Here is a 6,641-nt window from a genome sequence, read left to right as displayed (position 1 = left end):
CTGTATGAGGCGCTCCCAGCAGCCACCAGAGCTAGGATTAGAAGGGCAATTGAATTTCCAGTCTATTCCGCGTTGGGCAACGTCGTTAGAAATGCGTTCAAAATCTAAGATGCGTTCGGATTCTTTCAGCTTTCTCTGGGCGCCTATAAAATTCGTACCATTGTCACTGCGGACTCGTACTGGCGTTCCGCGGCGGTTGATAAAATTACGTAAGGTTAAAAGAAAGGCATCTGTTGACAAGTCGTGCGCAAGTTCTAAATGAGCAGCCCTGGTGGTGAGGCACGTGAATATGACTGCCCATCTCTTCTCTCTGCGGCGACCTATCGCCACATTAAATGGGCCGAATAGATCAACCCTGTGTATGTAAAGGGCCTGACGTAAGGCCTGACTCGGTCTTCATACACAACTTTCAATAACGATTTAGCGCGAGGAAACCAATAGGTTTGACCAACCTCATTCAAAATTACTGAGGCATTCTGGTGATGATATTTTTCGTCGTACTGACGCATTATAAGATGTGAGACGATGTGTTTGGACGGCATCAAAATCGGTCTCCTAGCTTTTTCTGGCATAACGGTAGCCTCATCTATGCGCCCGCGTAACCTCATAACACCCTCGTCGTCTATGTATGGTGACAATGCATATATGGTGCTTTGTTTAGAAAAGCGTTTGGATTTTTCTAGCTGAGTAAACTCTTTGGCGTAAACCTCGCGTTGGACTTCTTTGACGATGTATTTTTCGGCTTTCTCCAGTTCGGAGGCTGTCAATGCTGAACTCAGCTGAGCAGTGTCGTTGTTTTCATGCTTGCGACGTGTAAATTTACTTGCAGCCCGATACACCCATGTCATCACCCGCTTTAACCTGAGAAAAGAAGAAAAACGATTAAACTGCAATAAGTACTCTTTTACCTCCACAAGTGTTACGAGGCACGGCTGCAATTCTTCTTCCAGTTGAGCGGACATGGGGCTACATGTTGTACGTGGCCAAAGATCAGCTGAATCCCGCAGAAAACTTGGACCTCTCAACCATGGACTACTTTGTTCTACCTTAGGTGGCCATTTCGGACGAGTTGCTGTATCAGTTGTGTTCTTGTCTGTAGGTATCCAACGCCATTGAGAAGGCTTGGACGACGATATTATTTCTGCTATACGATGGCTTACGTAAGGCTTAAACTTTATTTCCTTTGAATTGACCCATTGCAGTACCGTTTGCGAATCTGACCAGAATGTGACCAGATCTGGCTGAATGCTATGGCCTTGACATATGAGCTGGGCGAGTCGGAAGCCTAGCACAGCTACTTGCAATTCCATTCTTGGCACCGATAGAAGCTTTTGAGGTGCGCCCCTGGTTTTACCGGCAATAAAAGTAACGTCGCAATCTTGCGAGCTCGCTACTCGAAACAACCCAGCTGCAGCAAATGCAACTTGACTGGCGTCTACTATTATATGGAGCTGAACGGATGTCGGTGACTGCAGCAAAGATGAGTAACAACGGCCAACCTTGACCTCGTCGATGCGTTTGAACTCACCCCACAAAGCAAACCATTTATGGTGAAGTTCATGTGGCAGTAGCTCATCCCACTCGATGCGAGTCTTCCAAACTTCTTGGATCAGTATTTTGGCGAATAATAAGAAATCGGCGAGAAGGCCGAAAGGGTCAAAAACTGACATTACAATGCTCAAAAGTTCGCGTTTTGTCGGGGCACGTTCTTCATCTAGTACTGCTTTTGAAATGCGATGAAACTTGAATGTAAACTCGAATGAATCAGTTGCCGTATTCCAATACATCCCCAGAACCTTTTAAGTTTGGTTTCAAGTTCTCTAATATTAGAAACAAACGATCGAAGTTGAAACCCGGCTTGAGCGTGGATAAACTTGACCTCTTTGCATATGCGATCTGCATCCTCTATGTTGAGAAAGCTGGATACGAAATCGTCTACGTAGTGGCTATCAATGATTGCTGCAGCTGCGTCTGGGTATTGTAGGCGAAAATCCTCGGCGTTTTTGTTCTTCACGTACTCTGCTATGCACGGTGAGCAAATCGCACCAAAACCATTGACTTCATAACGTAGTGCTGCACTGGCTGATGGGAATCGCCATTACGCCATAAAAATCTCTGGGCATATTGGTCTGGCTGCTTTATTACCACCTGCGAAAACATGTCGCGTATGTCTGCCGCTACAGCTACTGCGCTTTCTCGAAACTTGAATAATATGTCCAGCAACGGCTTCGCTTGTTCCGGGCCCTTTAGTAGCGTACAATTTAGGGATATACCATCCACCTTTGCAGCTGCATCGAAAACGATCCTCATTTTGTGGGGGCTATGAACTGCAAAATGAGGCAAATACCAATTAAAACATGTATGCATACCTACTTCGTCCTTGGAAAGTGGCCTGGCGTAACCATTTCGTATATATTTGGCTATCTCTTCTCTGTATCTGGTGACGAACTCTTTATCCAAACACATTTTCTTCTCGATGCCCAAGATACGACTGTATGCCATAGCGTAGCTATTTGGTAGTGCTGTCGGAACGCATTTCCACAGCAAACCGCTTTTGAAACGCTTACCAATGCGCCGCGTGTTGTCTTCCAGCATATGACGTGCTTGTTCATTATCTTCGGACTCGAGTAGCTTAGCTGATTCGTTTTGGACACCAAAATTGTCAGCGGCGAAATATTCAGTAACCATTTCATGTAGCTATGCTTTTCACGTATATGCAGCACCACAGGCATTGTAGTTGGTGCTCGGGTTGAACCGTATGCTATCCACCCCAGTTTCGTGTTAATGGCTACTGGGCTTCGGCTGTTGGCTTGCACGGTTGTAGATGGCACACTTAAATATGTATTGTCTAGGCCAAAAAGTAATGATGGTTTAGCTTGATGGTAATCTTCTAATGGCAAAAATTTTAAATGGCTATACTCCGCTTTGCTAAAGGATTGCGTTGGCAAATCGAGATTCCGAATAGTACGTATATTTTGGAGGCTGTACGTCGCAGGTGCACCTATTGCCCGTATATTGAAGCTCACTTTCGAAGATTCTTCAGTCGTACACTTTTGATCATGCCATTGTAACGTTAATGGCTGCTTACGGCCCTTGAGGCCCAATTTCGTGGCTACGCTGTCTTCTAGTAAGGATATGGCTGATCCTTCGTCTATCATGGCATAAGTGTCTACTTCACCATTCGGCCCAAACAACGACACTGGTACATATTTGAAAAATTTGCTATTTTTGTACATGGCTTCCCTACAATTAAGTAGCGGCTGAGGTGCACCACTGTTTTGAACTGTTGGCGGAGTAGAGCTTGAGATCGGAGATTCATGCAGACTATTGTGATGATATCGGCGGCATGCGTTCACACCACAAGGCTTTTTGGAACGGCAATTAGATGTGTTATGTCCCTTAAGCAAGCACGAGAAACAATGCTGTAAGGTTTTTACCTTTTCCCAACGATCACGTGCACTCATTAAGCGCCGCGAGGACTGTGGATGCGGTGGTGGTTGTTGACTTCTCGTAGCAATGGTTGATTGTGGCATTAGGCAAACCAATCCGTCAAGATCACTCAGCCATTGTCTGGTCCACTCGTATTGCTTGCTAGGTGGCAGCTTGGTAACAAGTTGCTCTAAGAGTGTGGTGTTATTCAGGTGGTGCTCACATTTAGCTGAGGTTAGAAACGCTACGACATTACGTGTCTTTGTTGAAAACAAAAAAATTTGTTCAACCTTATTTTCAGCAATGTTCGGAAACTGTTGGATTTTGGTGAGCTGGCTTCTTACTAGGAGGTCTGGACGACCAAATTGAAACTCAAGTTCGGCAATGCCATTTGGCACATCCTCTGGATATATCAACATTGAAGCTACCGTTTCTTTTGCTTGGCCAACTAAACACTTGTGTAGCCGCATCAAGTTCTGTCTATCAGTTGTATCTTTAAAATTAGCCAAGAAAAGAGGCCACTCTTCCGTGGTGCCCGAAAATATAGGCAAGTCGTATAACTTTGTTGTCGATTCACTAGCTTCTACTAATATATTTTGGGTGGGTCGTTCTAGCAAAGATTCAGTTGGTGTTCCACTCACCTGGTGCATTGGTGCTGCTGGTTGCAGTTCTGACGTGATGTTATTTCGAAGGCGCTCTATGTCACGCTGACTCTCCTCTGTGGCTGCTCTTAACTGGGTCACAGCATCCGTTAATGCCTTAACACTGGCAACAACCGCGGAAAATTGTGCAATTGGTACACTATCCATGCTCTCAGCATCTGCATCCACCTGGTTACCTTGCAATCTTAAGTTGTAACCACTGCCACCCACTGTCGCCATAATCAGCAAATCGTACCAAAAATCAAATTTCAGCTAATTTCCGCAAAACGTAAAATTCTCAAATTTTCGTCAATCTTCACTCGCCCATATAGCGTGATCAAGCCTATGGCAAAAACTTTTTCATGTAACTGTTCAACTTACTTACGGCTTTTTACAACAACTCCAACTTCTATGCTTTTGTTTTACAGCTAGCCGACATAGATAATTTGAAGAACAGCAAATTTGGAAAGAACTTTGTAGAGGCATACGAGCTATTGAAGTTAGGAGCTTTTGTATAACATTAAGTCAACATTTATTTGAACATTAACAATTACACTTCATGAAAGTCACATTCAACTATTAAACTGAACAATTAAAATGACGTGTTTTTATTTCCAAATGTTATGCACAGTGCAGGTTCCAAATTGTATGCAGGGTTATGCAGTTTCCAAATTGTATTTGCTGGTCGGCTGCTGTTCTTGATGATAATGATTTTGCCTCTGATTTGTTGTTATAATGCAAAAAGAAATCGTACCCAAAATGTCTATCAAAGTACTTATGTATTTGTGCTATGTGCGAGCCATGGCAGAACGATACAAGGTGGCAGCATGGTGACATACCTACAAACATAAATAAAAATTCCATGTACTTTGTTTTTGTAAATTCGATGGACAAATGTCAAAATCGCACTGCGCCGGAAGTTGATGTATCAAATCAAATAAAAAATGGTTATAATCAGCTTTCCCATGCTGCCACCTTGTATCGTTCCGCCATGGTGCGAGCCAGCAAACTTGTCTTTTGTTTTGGTATAAAATGACATTGCAGAAATGCAGGAATGCAGCGATGTGAAACTCAAAACATAGAGGAACAGGGTGCCTCTACAGCGTCCTTTGAACCATGGTCGAATGTTCCCAACAGCCCATACACCTTTATATGGTAATCGAGTAAGCTGAAAACCTTCAACGTCTTCAAGAAAATATCTATCGTTTTCTAATACTTTCGTTACCTTATAAGGTCCTTTGAATTTCGGAATAAGTTTTTTTTGGTGCCAATATTTGTGTCGAAATTTTTTACCATAACATAATCACCTTCTTTATAATTAGTTGGCTTCTGTCGTCTTTTATTAGCATAATCTGTATTATATTGTTGCACTTTTCTTTGAATTTCAGCAGCTCGCTCTCGAACGTTTTTAACGTTTTTCCGATTTTCTGATACTAATTTTTGTTCAATGCTTTCTTTAAAATCGTCAATTATTTCTCCTGTTTGTCTAATTCCAAACAACATCACACTTGGGTGCTCATTTATAGTTCGATGTACCGTATTATTGGGAATATATTCAGCTTTATCTATTACATTATCCCAATAAATACCCTTTTCCGTATCATCAAGTTTAGCTATTAACGGACCCAATGACCTATTAATTATTTCTACTTTACCATTTGCTTGTGGTGATCCCGTCGCTACTTTAATGTGCTTAACAAAATGATTGTCTAAAAACTTCTCAAACTCATTTGACGTAAAACAACTTCCACGATCTGATATAATACATTTCGGTCTGCTATATGCTCGAAAATAATCAGAAAGTCCCTTTATAACTTCTTTTGTGCTGGTAGTTTTTGTGGGGTATAACCGTACAAACTTTGTACATGAATCTACTATAACTAAAACATGTTTCAGAGCTCGCGCATTATCAATTGGACCATAAAAATCAATAAAAAAATCAAATGGCAAATTACTTTTCTGAATATTATGAAGAAACCCTTCCTCTTTTCCGGATTTCGAGGAATACACAATACACTTGAAACAGTTTTGTATGTGCGTTTTTATCTTTTCCCTTAAATTTGGAAAGTAATAAGTTCTTGAAACTAACTCAGCTACCTTATCTATCCCAAGATGTCCCAACTCATCGTGATACTTGTAAATTATATGATCTTCCATACTCTCAGGTACATAAAACAAAGTTAATCCATCTTGTTTTTTTCTATAAATAATTCGATTCCACATTTCATATAAACTATTTTCTGTAGATTCTAATGTTTTAAATAATTCCTTTAATTTTGTATCCCTCCCTTGGGAAATTATCAAATTTTCCTCAAATGTATTTGTGTCTAAAATACATATATTAGTGCAACGACTCAGTGCATCTACATGTTGCATACGAGTACCTGACCGGTGTTGTAACGAATAATCAAAGTTCTGTAACTCCAATGCCCATCTTGCAATACGAGGATTAAAAACTTTCTTATTTAATGTGGCAGTCAAAGAGTTACAATCCGTAATAATCTTAAAGTGTTTTCCTTGTAAATATACCCGAAATCGCTTTAAATCATATATTATTGCTAGCGTTTCTAA

Source organism: Eurosta solidaginis, chromosome 1 (genome assembly GCF_040869045.1).
Source record: "Eurosta solidaginis isolate ZX-2024a chromosome 1, ASM4086904v1, whole genome shotgun sequence".
NCBI classification, from domain to species: domain Eukaryota; kingdom Metazoa; phylum Arthropoda; class Insecta; order Diptera; family Tephritidae; genus Eurosta; species Eurosta solidaginis.
This window is presented reverse-complemented; position numbering follows the sequence as displayed.